This window comes from Tachypleus tridentatus, chromosome 9 (assembly GCF_004210375.1).
Source record: "Tachypleus tridentatus isolate NWPU-2018 chromosome 9, ASM421037v1, whole genome shotgun sequence".
In the NCBI taxonomy this organism is placed as follows: domain Eukaryota; kingdom Metazoa; phylum Arthropoda; class Merostomata; order Xiphosura; family Limulidae; genus Tachypleus; species Tachypleus tridentatus.
In genome coordinates this window covers 14,336,359-14,350,907 of record NC_134833.1, presented here as the reverse complement: position 1 = coordinate 14,350,907, position 14,549 = coordinate 14,336,359, and the positions used below count along the sequence as shown (strand labels likewise).

Genomic DNA, 14,549 nt, shown 5'->3' with positions numbered 1-14,549 from the left:
TATGTATCTCTATGTAGTTTTTAAATTCTTACTATTCCATTCTAGAATTATATGTATCTCTATGTAGTTTTTAATTCTTGCTATTCCATTCTAGAATTATGTATCTCTATGTAGTTTTTAATTCTAACTATTCCATTCTAGAATTATATGTATCTGTATGTAGTTTTTTAATTCTTACTATTCCATTCTAGAATTATATGTATCTGTATGTAGTTTTTAATTCTTACTATTCCATTCTAGAATTATATGTATCTCTATGTAGTTTTTAATTCTTACTATTCCATTCTAGAATTATATGTATCTCTATGTAGTTTTTTAATTCTTACTATTCCATTCTAGAATTATATGTATCTCTATGTAGTTTTTTAATTCTTGCTATTCCATTCTAGAATTATATCTGTCTCTATGTAGTTTTTTAATTCTCGCTATTCCATTCTAGAATTATATGTATCTCTATGTAGTTTTTTAATTCTTGCTATTCCATTCTAGAATTATATGTATCTCTATGTAGTTTTTAATTCTTACTTTTCCATTCTAGAATTATATGTATCTCTATGTAGTTTTTAATTCTTACTATTCCATTCTAGAATTATATGTATCTGTATGTAGTTTTTTAATTCTTGCTATTCCATTCTAGAATTATATGTATATCTATGTAGTTTTTAATTCTTATTATTCCATTCTAGAATTATATGTATATCTATGTAGCTTTTTAATTCTTGCTATTCCATTCTAGAATTATATGTATCTCTATGTAGTTTTTAATTCTTACTATTCCATTCTAGAATTATATGTATCTCTATTTAGTTTTTAATTCTTGCTATTCCATTCTAGAATTATATGTATCTCTATGTAGTTTTTTAATTCTTACTATTCCATTCTAGAATTATATGTATCTCTATGTAGTTTTTAATTCTTACTATTCCATTCTAGAATTATATGTATCTCTATGTAGTTTTTAATTCTTACTATTCCATTCTTGAATTATATGTATCTCTATGTAGTTTTTAATTCTTGCTATTCCATTCTAGAATTATATGTATCTCTATGTAGTTTTTAATTCTTACTATTCCATTCTAGAATTATATGTATCTCTATGTAGTTTTTTAATTCTTGCTATTCCATTCTAGAATTATGTATCTCTATGTAGTTTTTAATTCTAACTATTCCATTCTAGAATTATATGTATCTGTATGTAGTTTTTTAATTCTTACTATTCCATTCTAGAATTATATGTATCTGTATGTAGTTTTTAATTCTTACTATTCCATTCTAGAATTATATGTATCTCTATGTAGTTTTTAATTCTTACTATTCCATTCTAGAATTATATGTATCTCTATGTAGGTTTTAATTCTTACTATTCCATTCTAGAATTATATGTATCTCTATGTAGTTTTTTAATTCTTGCTATTCCATTCTAGAATTATATGTGTCTCTATGTAGTTTTTTTAATTCTCGCTATTCCATTCTAGAATTATATGTATCTCTATGTAGTTTTTTAATTCTTGCTATTCCATTCTAGAATTATATGTATCTCTATGTAGTTTTTAATTCTTACTATTCCATTCTAGAATTATATGTATCTCTATGTAGTTTTTAATTCTTACTATTCCATTCTAGAATTATATGTATCTGTATGTAGTTTTTTAATTCTTGCTATTCCATTCTAGAATTATATGTATATCTATGTAGTTTTTAATTCTTATTATTCCATTCTAGAATTATATGTATATCTATGTAGCTTTTAATTCTTGCTATTCCATTCTAGAATTATATGTATATCTATGTAGTTTTTAATTCTTACTATTCCATTCTAGAATTATATGTATCTCTATGTAGTTTTTTAATTCTTGCTATTCCATTCTAGCATTATATGTATCTCTATGTAGTTTTTTAATTCTTACTATTCCATTCTAGAATTATATGTATCTCTATGTAGTTTTTTAATTCTTACTATTCCATTCTAGAATTATATGTATCTCTATGTAGTTTTTAATTCTTGCTATTCCATTCTAGAATTATATGTATCTCTATGTAGTTTTTTAATTCTTACTATTCCATTCTAGAATTATATGTATCTCTATGTAGTTTTAATTCTTACTATTCCATTCTTGAATTATATGTATCTCTATGTAGTTCTTTAATTCTTGCTATTCCATTCTAGAATTATATGTATCTGTATGTAGTTTTTTAATTCTAACTATTCCATTCTAGAATTATATGTATCTGTATGTAGTTTTTTAATTCTTGCTATTCCATTCTAGAATTATATGTATCTGTATGTAGTTTTTAATTCTTACTATTCCATTCTAGAATTATATGTATCTGTATGTAGTTTTTTAATTCTTACTATTCCATTCTAGAATTATATGTATCTGTATGTAGTTTTTTAATTCTTGCTATTCCATTCTAGAATTATATGTATATCTATGTAGTTTTTTTAATTCTTACTATTCCATTCTAGAATTATGTGTATCTCTATGTAGTTTTTAATTCTTACTATTCCATTCTAGAATTATATGTATCTCTATGTAGTTTTTTAATTCTTACTATTCCATTCTAGAATTATATGTATCTCTATGTAGTTTTTTAATTCTTACTATTCCATTCTAGAATTATATGTATCTCTATGTAGTTTTTTAATTCTTGCTATTCCATTCTAGAATTATATGTGTCTCTATGTAGTTTTTTAATTGTCGCTATTCCATTCTAGAATTATATGTATCTCTATGTAGTTTTTTAATTCTTGCTATTCCATTCTAGAATTATATGTATCTCTATGTAGTTTTTAATTCTTACTATTCCATTCTAGAATTATATGTATCTCTATGTAGTTTTTAATTCTTACTATTCCATTCTAGAATTATATGTATCTGTATGTAGTTTTTTAATTCTTGCTATTCCATTCTAGAATTATATGTATCTCTATGTAGTTTTTAATTCTTGCTATTCCATTCTAGAATTATATGTATCTCTATGTAGTTTTTAATTCTTACTATTCCATTCTAGAATTATATGTATCTCTATATAGTTTTTTAATTCTTGCTATTCCATTCTAGAATTATGTATCTCTATGTAGTTTTTAATTCTAACTATTCCATTCTAGAATTATATGTATCTGTATGTAGTTTTTTAATTCTTACTATTCCATTCTAGAATTATATGTATCTGTATGTAGTTTTTAATTCTTACTATTCCATTCTAGAATTATATGTATCTCTATGTAGTTTTTAATTCTTACTATTCCATTCTAGAATTATATGTATCTCTATGTAGTTTTTTAATTCTTACTATTCCATTCTAGAATTATATGTATCTCTATGTAGTTTTTTAATTCTTGCTATTCCATTCTAGAATTATATGTGTCTCTATGTAGTTTTTTAATTCTCGCTATTCCATTCTAGAATTATATGTATCTCTATGTAGTTTTTTAATTCTTGCTATTCCATTCTAGAATTATATGTATCTCTATGTAGTTTTTAATTCTTACTATTCCATTCTAGAATTATATGTATCTCTATGTAGTTTTTAATTCTTACTATTCCATTCTAGAATTATATGTATCTGTATGTAGTTTTTTAATTCTTGCTATTCCATTCTAGAATTATATGTATATCTATGTAGTTTTTAATTCTTATTATTCCATTCTAGAATTATATGTATATCTATGTAGCTTTTTAATTCTTGCTATTCCATTCTAGAATTATATGTATATCTATGTAGTTTTTAATTCTTACTATTCCATTCTAGAATTATATGTATCTCTATGTAGTTTTTTAATTCTTACTATTCCATTCTAGAATTATATGTATCTCTATGTAGTTTTTTAATTCTTACTATTCCATTCTAGAATTATATGTATCTCTATGTAGTTTTTAATTCTTGCTATTCCATTCTAGAATTATATGTATCTCTATGTAGTTTTTTAATTCTTACTATTCCATTCTAGAATTATATGTATCTCTATGTAGTTTTTAATTCTTACTATTCCATTCTTGAATTATATGTATCTCTATGTAGTTCTTTAATTCTTGCTATTCCATTCTAGAATTATATGTATCTGTATGTAGTTTTTTAATTCTAACTATTCCATTCTAGAATTATATGTATCTGTATGTAGTTTTTTAATTCTTGCTATTCCATTCTAGAATTATATGTATCTGTATGTAGTTTTTAATTCTTACTATTCCATTCTAGAATTATATGTATCTCTATGTAGTTTTTTAATTCTTACTATTCCATTCTAGAATTATATGTATCTGTATGTAGTTTTTTAATTCTTGCTATTCCATTCTAGAATTATATGTATATCTATGTAGTTTTTTTAATTCTTACTATTCCATTCTAGAATTATGTGTATCTCTATGTAGTTTTTAATTCTTACTATTCCATTCTAGAATTATATGTATATCTATGTAGTTTTTAATTCTTATTATTCCATTCTAGAATTATGTTATGTAGTTTTTTAATTCTTGCTATTCCATTCTAGAATTATATGTATCTCTATGTAGTTTTTTAATTCTTACTATTCCATTCTAGAATTATATGTATCTGTATGTAGTTTTTAATTCTTGCTATTCCATTCTAGAATTATATGTATCTCTATGTAGTTTTTAATTCTTACTATTCCATTCTAGAATTACATGTATCTGTATGTAGTTTTTAATTCTTTCTATTCCATTCTAGAATTATATGTATATCTATGTAGTTTTTAATTCTTACTATTCCATTCTAGAATTATATGTATCTCTATGTAGTTTTTTAATTCTTGCTATTCCATTCTAGCATTATATGTATCTCTATGTAGTTTTTTAATTCTTACTATTCCATTCTAGAATTATATGTATCTCTATGTAGTTTTTTAATTCTTACTATTCCATTCTAGAATTATATGTATCTCTATGTAGTTTTTTAATTCTTGCTATTCCATTCTAGAATTATATGTATCTCTATGTAGTTTTTAATTCTTACTATTCCATTCTAGAATTATATGTATCTCTATGTAGTTTTTAATTCTTACTATTCCATTCTTGAATTATATGTATCTCTATGTAGTTCTTTAATTCTTGCTATTCCATTCTAGAATTATATGTATCTGTATGTAGTTTTTTAATTCTAACTATTCCATTCTAGAATTATATGTATCTGTATGTAGTTTTTTAATTCTTGCTATTCCATTCTAGAATTATATGTATCTGTATGTAGTTTTTAATTCTTACTATTCCATTCTAGAATTATATGTATCTGTATGTAGTTTTTTAATTCTTGCTATTCCATTCTAGAATTATATGTATCTGTATGTAGTTTTTAATTCTTACTATTCCATTCTAGAATTATATGTATCTCTATGTAGTTTTTTAATTCTTACTATTCCATTCTAGAATTATATGTATCTGTATGTAGTTTTTTAATTCTTGCTATTCCATTCTAGAATTATATGTATATCTATGTAGTTTTTTTAATTCTTACTATTCCATTCTAGAATTATGTGTATCTCTATGTAGTTTTTAATTCTTACTATTCCATTCTAGAATTATATGTATATCTATGTAGTTTTTAATTCTTATTATTCCATTCTAGAATTATGTTATGTAGTTTTTTAATTCTTGCTATTCCATTCTAGAATTATATGTATCTCTATGTAGTTTTTTAATTCTTACTATTCCATTCTAGAATTATATGTATCTGTATGTAGTTTTTTAATTCTTGCTATTCCATTCTAGAATTATATGTATCTCTATGTAGTTTTTAATTCTTACTATTCCATTCTAGAATTACATGTATCTGTATGTAGTTTTTAATTCTTTCTATTCCATTCTAGAATTATATGTATATCTATGTAGTTTTTAATTCTTACTATTCCATTCTAGAATTATATGTATCTCTATGTAGTTTTTTAATTCTTGCTATTCCATTCTAGCATTATATGTATCTCTATGTAGTTTTTTAATTCTTACTATTCCATTCTAGAATTATATGTATCTCTATGTAGTTTTTAATTCTTACTATTCCATTCTAGAATTATATGTATCTCTATGTAGTTTTTAATTCTTGCTATTCCATTCTAGAATTATATGTATCTCTATGTAGTTTTTTAATTCTTACTATTCCATTCTAGAATTATATGTATCTCTATGTAGTTTTTAATTCTTACTATTCCATTCTTGAATTATATGTATCTCTATGTAGTTCTTTAATTCTTGCTATTCCATTCTAGAATTATATGTATCTGTATGTAGTTTTTTAATTCTAACTATTCCATTCTAGAATTATATGTATCTGTATGTAGTTTTTTAATTCTTGCTATTCCATTCTAGAATTATATGTATCTGTATGTAGTTTTTAATTCTTACTATTCCATTCTAGAATTATATGTATCTCTATGTAGTTTTTTAATTCTTACTATTCCATTCTAGAATTATATGTATCTGTATGTAGTTTTTAATTCTTGCTATTCCATTCTAGAATTATATGTATATCTATGTAGTTTTTTAATTCTTACTATTCCATTCTAGAATTATGTGTATCTCTATGTAGTTTTTAATTCTTACTATTCCATTCTAGAATTATATGTATCTCTATGTAGTTTTTTAATTCTTACTATTCCATTCTAGAATTATATGTATCTCTATGTAGTTTTTTTAATTCTTGCTATTCCATTCTAGAATTATATGTATCTCTATGTAGTTTTTAATTCTTACTATTCCATTCTAGAATTATATGTATCTCTATGTAGTTTTTTAATTCTTACTATTCCATTCTAGAATTATATGTATCTCTATGTAGTTTTAATTCTTACTATTCCATTCTAGAATTATATGTATCTCTATGTAGTTTTTTAATTCTTGCTATTCCATTCTAGCATTATATGTATCTCTGTGTAGTTTTTTAATTCTTACTATTCCATTCTAGAATTATATGTATCTCTATGTAGTTTTTTAATTCTTACTATTCCATTCTAGAATTATATGTATCTCTATGTAGTTTTTAATTCTTGCTATTCCATTCTAGAATTATATGTATCTCTATGTAGTTTTTAATTCTTACTATTCCATTCTAGAATTATATGTATCTCTATGTAGTTTTTAATTCTTACTATTCCATTCTAGAATTATATGTATCTCTATGTAGTTTTTAATTCTTACTATTCCATTCTTGAATTATATGTATCTCTATGTAGTTTTTTAATTCTTACTATTCCATTCTAGAATTATATGTATCTCTATGTAGTTTTTTAATTCTTACTATTCCATTCTAGAATTATATGTATCTCTATGTAGTTTTTAATTCTTGCTATTCCATTCTAGAATTATATGTATCTCTATGTAGTTTTTTAATTCTTACTATTCCATTCTAGAATTATATGTATATCTATGTAGTTTTTAATTCTTATTATTCCATTCTAGAATTATGTTATGTAGTTTTTTAATTCTTGCTATTCCATTCTAGAATTATATGTATCTCTATGTAGTTTTTTAATTCTTACTATTCCATTCTAGAATTATATGTATCTGTATGTAGTTTTTAATTCTTGCTATTCCATTCTAGAATTACATGTATCTATATGTAATTTTTTAATTCTTACTATTCCATTCTAGAATTACATGTATCTGTATGTAGTTTTTAATTCTTTCTATTCCATTCTAGAATTATATGTATCTCTATGTAGTTTTTTAATTCTTACTATTCCATTCTAGAATTATATGTATCTGTATGTAGTTTTTAATTCTTATTATTCCATTCTAGAATTATATGTATCTCTATGTAGTTTTTAATTCTTACTATTCCATTCTAGAATTATATGTATCTGTATGTAGTTTTTTAATTCTTGCTATTCCATTCTAGAATTATATGTATATCTATGTAGTTTTTTTAATTCTTACTATTCCATTCTAGAATTATGTATCTGTATGTAGTTTTTAATTCTTGCTATTCCATTCTACAATTATATGTATCTCTATGTAGTTTTTAATTCTTACTATTCCATTCTAGAATTATATGTATCTCTATGTAGTTTTTAATTCTTACTATTCCATTCTAGAATTATATGTATCTCTATGTAGTTTTTTAATTCTTACTATTCCATTCTAGAATTATATGTATCTCTATGTAGTTTTTTAATTCTTACTATTCCATTCTAGAATTATATGTATCTCTATGTAGTTTTTTAATTCTTGCTATTCCATTCTAGAATTATATGTATCTCTATGTAGTTTTTAATTCTTACTATTCCATTCTAGAATTATATGTATCTCTATGTAGTTTTTAATTCTTACTATTCCATTCTTGAATTATATGTATATCTATGTAGTTTTTAATTCTTGCTATTCCATTCTAGAATTATATGTATCTCTATGTAGTTTTTTAATTCTTACTATTCCATTCTAGAATTATATGTATCTCTATGTAGTTTTTAATTCTTACTATTCCATTCTTGAATTATATGTATCTCTATGTAGTTCTTTAATTCTTGCTATTCCATTCTAGAATTATATGTATCTGTATGTAGTTTTTTAATTCTAACTATTCCATTCTAGAATTATATGTATCTGTATGTAGTTTTTTAATTCTTGCTATTCCATTCTAGAATTATATGTATCTGTATGTAGTTTTTAATTCTTACTATTCCATTCTAGAATTATATGTATCTCTATGTAGTTTTTTAATTCTTACTATTCCATTCTAGAATTATATGTATCTGTATGTAGTTTTTTAATTTTTGCTATTCCATTCTAGAATTATATGTATATCTATGTAGTTTTTTTAATTCTTACTATTCCATTCTAGAATTATGTGTATCTCTATGTAGTTTTTAATTCTTACTATTCCATTCTAGAATTATATGTATCTCTATGTAGTTTTTAATTCTTACTATTCCATTCTAGAATTATATGTATCTCTATGTAGTTTTTTTAATTCTTGCTATTCCATTCTAGAATTATATGTATCTCTATGTAGTTTTTTAATTCTTACTATTCCATTCTAGAATTATATGTATCTCTATGTAGTTTTTTAATTCTTACTATTCCATTCTAGAATTATATGTATCTCTATGTAGTTTTTAATTCTTACTATTCCATTCTAGAATTATATGTATCTCTATGTAGTTTTTTAATTCTTGCTATTCCATTCTAGCATTATATGTATCTCTGTGTAGTTTTTTAATTCTTACTATTCCATTCTAGAATTATATGTATCTCTATGTAGTTTTTTAATTCTTACTATTCCATTCTAGAATTATATGTATCTCTATGTAGTTTTTAATTCTTGCTATTCCATTCTAGAATTATATGTATCTCTATGTAGTTTTTAATTCTTACTATTCCATTCTAGAATTATATGTATCTCTATGTAGTTTTTTAATTCTTACTATTCCATTCTAGAATTATATGTATCTCTATGTAGTTTTTAATTCTTACTATTCCATTCTTGAATTATATGTATCTCTATGTAGTTTTTTAATTCTTACTATTCCATTCTAGAATTATATGTATCTCTATGTAGTTTTTAATTCTTACTATTCCATTCTAGAATTATATGTATCTCTATGTAGTTTTTAATTCTTGCTATTCCATTCTAGAATTATATGTATCTCTATGTAGTTTTTAATTCTTACTATTCCATTCTAGAATTATATGTATATCTATGTAGTTTTAATTCTTATTATTCCATTCTAGAATTATGTTATGTAGTTTTTAATTCTTGCTATTCCATTCTAGAATTATATGTATCTCTATGTAGTTTTTAATTCTTACTATTCCATTCTAGAATTATATGTATCTGTATGTAGTTTTTAATTCTTGCTATTCCATTCTAGAATTACATGTATCTATATGTAATTTTTAATTCTTACTATTCCATTCTAGAATTACATGTATCTGTATGTAGTTTTTAATTCTTTCTATTCCATTCTAGAATTATATGTATATCTATGTAGTTTTTAATTCTTACTATTCCATTCTAGAATTATATGTATCTCTATGTAGTTTTTTAATTCTTGCTATTCCATTCTAGCATTATATGTATCTCTATGTAGTTTTTTAATTCTTACTATTCCATTCTAGAATTATATGTATCTCTATGTAGTTTTTAATTCTTGCTATTCCATTCTAGAATTATATGTATCTCTATGTAGTTTTTTAATTCTTACTATTCCATTCTAGAATTATATGTATCTCTATGTAGTTTTTTAATTCTTACTATTCCATTCTTGAATTATATGTATCTCTATGTAGTTCTTTAATTCTTGCTATTCCATTCTAGAATTATATGTATCTGTATGTAGTTTTTTAATTCTAACTATTCCATTCTAGAATTATATGTATCTGTATGTAGTTTTTTAATTCTTGCTATTCCATTCTAGAATTATATGTATCTGTATGTAGTTTTTAATTCTTACTATTCCATTCTAGAATTATATGTATCTCTATGTAGTTTTTAATTCTTACTATTCCATTCTAGAATTATATGTATCTGTATGTAGTTTTTTAATTCTTGCTATTCCATTCTAGAATTATATGTATATCTATGTAGTTTTTTTAATTCTTACTATTCCATTCTAGAATTATGTGTATCTCTATGTAGTTTTTAATTCTTACTATTCCATTCTAGAATTATATGTATCTCTATGTAGTTTTTTAATTCTTACTATTCCATTCTAGAATTATATGTATCTCTATGTAGTTTTTTTAATTCTTGCTATTCCATTCTAGAATTATATGTATCTCTATGTAGTTTTTTAATTCTTACTATTCCATTCTAGAATTATATGTATCTCTATGTAGTTTTTTAATTCTTACTATTCCATTCTAGAATTATATGTATCTCTATGTAGTTTTTAATTCTTACTATTCCATTCTAGAATTATATGTATCTCTATGTAGTTTTTTAATTCTTGCTATTCCATTCTAGCATTATATGTATCTCTGTGTAGTTTTTTAATTCTTACTATTCCATTCTAGAATTATATGTATCTCTATGTAGTTTTTTAATTCTTTCTATTCCATTCTAGAATTATATGTATCTCTATGTAGTTTTTAATTCTTGCTATTCCATTCTAGAATTATATGTATCTCTATGTAGTTTTTAATTCTTACTATTCCATTCTAGAATTATATGTATCTCTATGTAGTTTTTTAATTCTTACTATTCCATTCTAGAATTATATGTATCTCTATGTAGTTTTTAATTCTTACTATTCCATTCTTGAATTATATGTATCTCTATGTAGTTTTTTAATTCTTACTATTCCATTCTAGAATTATATGTATCTCTATGTAGTTTTTTAATTCTTACTATTCCATTCTAGAATTATATGTATCTCTATGTAGTTTTTAATTCTTGCTATTCCATTCTAGAATTATATGTATCTCTATGTAGTTTTTTAATTCTTACTATTCCATTCTAGAATTATATGTATATCTATGTAGTTTTTAATTCTTATTATTCCATTCTAGAATTATGTTATGTAGTTTTTTAATTCTTGCTATTCCATTCTAGAATTATATGTATCTCTATGTAGTTTTTTAATTCTTACTATTCCATTCTAGAATTATATGTATCTGTATGTAGTTTTTTAATTCTTGCTATTCCATTCTAGAATTACATGTATCTATATGTAATTTTTAATTCTTACTATTCCATTCTAGAATTACATGTATCTGTATGTAGTTTTTAATTCTTTCTATTCCATTCTAGAATTATATGTATCTCTATGTAGTTTTTTAATTCTTACTATTCCATTCTAGAATTATATGTATCTGTATGTAGTTTTTAATTCTTATTATTCCATTCTAGAATTATATGTATCTCTATGTAGTTTTTAATTCTTACTATTCCATTCTAGAATTATATGTATCTGTATGTAGTTTTTTAATTCTTGCTATTCCATTCTAGAATTATATGTATATCTATGTAGTTTTTTTAATTCTTACTATTCCATTCTAGAATTATGTATCTGTATGTAGTTTTTAATTCTTGCTATTCCATTCTACAATTATATGTATCTCTATGTAGTTTTTAATTCTTACTATTCCATTCTAGAATTATATGTATCTCTATGTAGTTTTTTAATTCTTACTATTCCATTCTAGAATTATATGTATCTCTATGTAGTTTTTTAATTCTTACTATTCCATTCTAGAATTATATGTATCTCTATGTAGTTTTTAATTCTTACTATTCCATTCTAGAATTATATGTATCTCTATGTAGTTTTTTAATTCTTGCTATTCCATTCTAGAATTATATGTATCTCTATGTAGTTTTTAATTCTTACTATTCCATTCTAGAATTATATGTATCTCTATGTAGTTTTTAATTCTTACTATTCCATTCTTGAATTATATGTATATCTATGTAGTTTTTAATTCTTGCTATTCCATTCTAGAATTATATGTATCTCTATGTAGTTTTTAATTCTTACTATTCCATTCTAGAATTATATGTATCTCTATGTAGTTTTTTAATTCTTGCTATTCCATTCTAGAATTATATGTATCTCTATGTAGTTTTTAATTCTAACTATTCCATTCTAGAATTATATGTATCTGTATGTAGTTTTTTAATTCTTACTATTCCATTCTAGAATTATATGTATCTGTATGTAGTTTTAATTCTTACTATTCCATTCTAGAATTATATGTATCTCTATGTAGTTTTTAATTCTTACTATTCCATTCTAGAATTATATGTATCTCTATGTAGTTTTTAATTCTTACTATTCCATTCTAGAATTATATGTATCTCTATGTAGTTTTTAATTCTTACTATTCCATTCTAGAATTATATGTATATCTATGTAGTTTTTAATTCTTATTATTCCATTCTAGAATTATATGTATATCTATGTAGCTTTTTAATTCTTGCTATTCCATTCTAGAATTATATGTATATCTATGTAGTTTTTAATTCTTACTATTCCATTCTAGAATTATATGTATCTCTATGTAGTTTTTTAATTCTTGCTATTCCATTCTAGCATTATATGTATCTCTATGTAGTTTTTTAATTCTTACTATTCCATTCTAGAATTATATGTATCTCTATGTAGTTTTTTAATTCTTACTATTCCATTCTAGAATTATATGTATCTCTATGTAGTTTTTAATTCTTGCTATTCCATTCTAGAATTATATGTATCTCTATGTAGTTTTTTAATTCTTACTATTCCATTCTAGAATTATATGTATCTCTATGTAGTTTTTAATTCTTACTATTCCATTCTTGAATTATATGTATCTCTATGTAGTTCTTTAATTCTTGCTATTCCATTCTAGAATTATATGTATCTGTATGTAGTTTTTTAATTCTTGCTATTCCATTCTAGAATTACATGTATCTATATGTAGTTTTTAATTCTTATTATTCCATTCTAGAATTATATGTATCTGTATGTAGTTTTTAATTCTTACTATTCCATTCTAGAATTATATGTATCTCTATGTAGTTTTTTAATTCTTACTATTCCATTCTAGAATTATATGTATCTGTATGTAGTTTTTTAATTCTTGCTATTCCATTCTAGAATTATATGTATATCTATGTAGTTTTTTAATTCTTACTATTCCATTCTAGAATTATGTGTATCTCTATGTAGTTTTTAATTTTTACTATTCCATTCTAGAATTATATGTATCTCTATGTAGTTTTTTAATTCTTACTATTCCATTCTAGAATTATATGTATCTCTATGTAGTTTTTTTAATTCTTGCTATTCCATTCTAGAATTATATGTATCTGTATGTAGTTTTTTAATTCTTGCTATTCCATTCTAGAATTATATGTATATCTATGTAGTTTTTTAATTCTTACTATTCCATTCTAGAATTATATGTATCTGTATGTAGTTTTTAATTCTTACTATTCCATTCTACAATTATATGTATCTCTATGTTGTTTTTAATTCTTACTATTCCATTCTAGAATTATATGTATCTCTATGTAGTTTTTTAATTCTTACTATTCCATTCTAGAATTATATGTATCTCTATGTAGTTTTTTAATTCTTACTATTCCATTCTAGAATTATATGTATCTCTATGTAGTTTTTTAATTCTTACTATTCCATTCTAGAATTATATGTATCTGTATGTAGTTTTTTAATTCTTGCTATTCCATTCTAGAATTATATGTGTCTCTATGTAGTTTTTTAATTCTCGCTATTCCATTCTAGAATTATATGTATCTCTATGTAGTTTTTTAATTCTTGCTATTCCATTCTAGAATTATATGTATCTCTATGTAGTTTTTAATTCTTACTATTCCATTCTAGAATTATATGTATCTCTATGTAGTTTTTAATTCTTACTATTCCATTCTAGAATTATATGTATCTGTATGTAGTTTTTTAATTCTTGCTATTCCATTCTAGAATTATATGTATATCTATGTAGTTTTTAATTCTTATTATTCCATTCTAGAATTATATGTATATCTATGTAGCTTTTTTAATTCTTGCTATTCCATTCTAGAATTATATGTATATCTATGTAGTTTTTAATTCTTACTATTCCATTCTAGAATTATATGTATCTCTATGTAGTTTT

General features: G+C 22.8%; 1 protein-coding gene across 1 annotated transcript in view; it reads left to right on the top strand.

Moving 5' to 3' along the window:
- Nucleotides 1-14,549, top strand: part of LOC143224769 (voltage-dependent T-type calcium channel subunit alpha-1I-like) — a 40,983-nt gene that overhangs the window by 407 nt on the left and 26,027 nt on the right.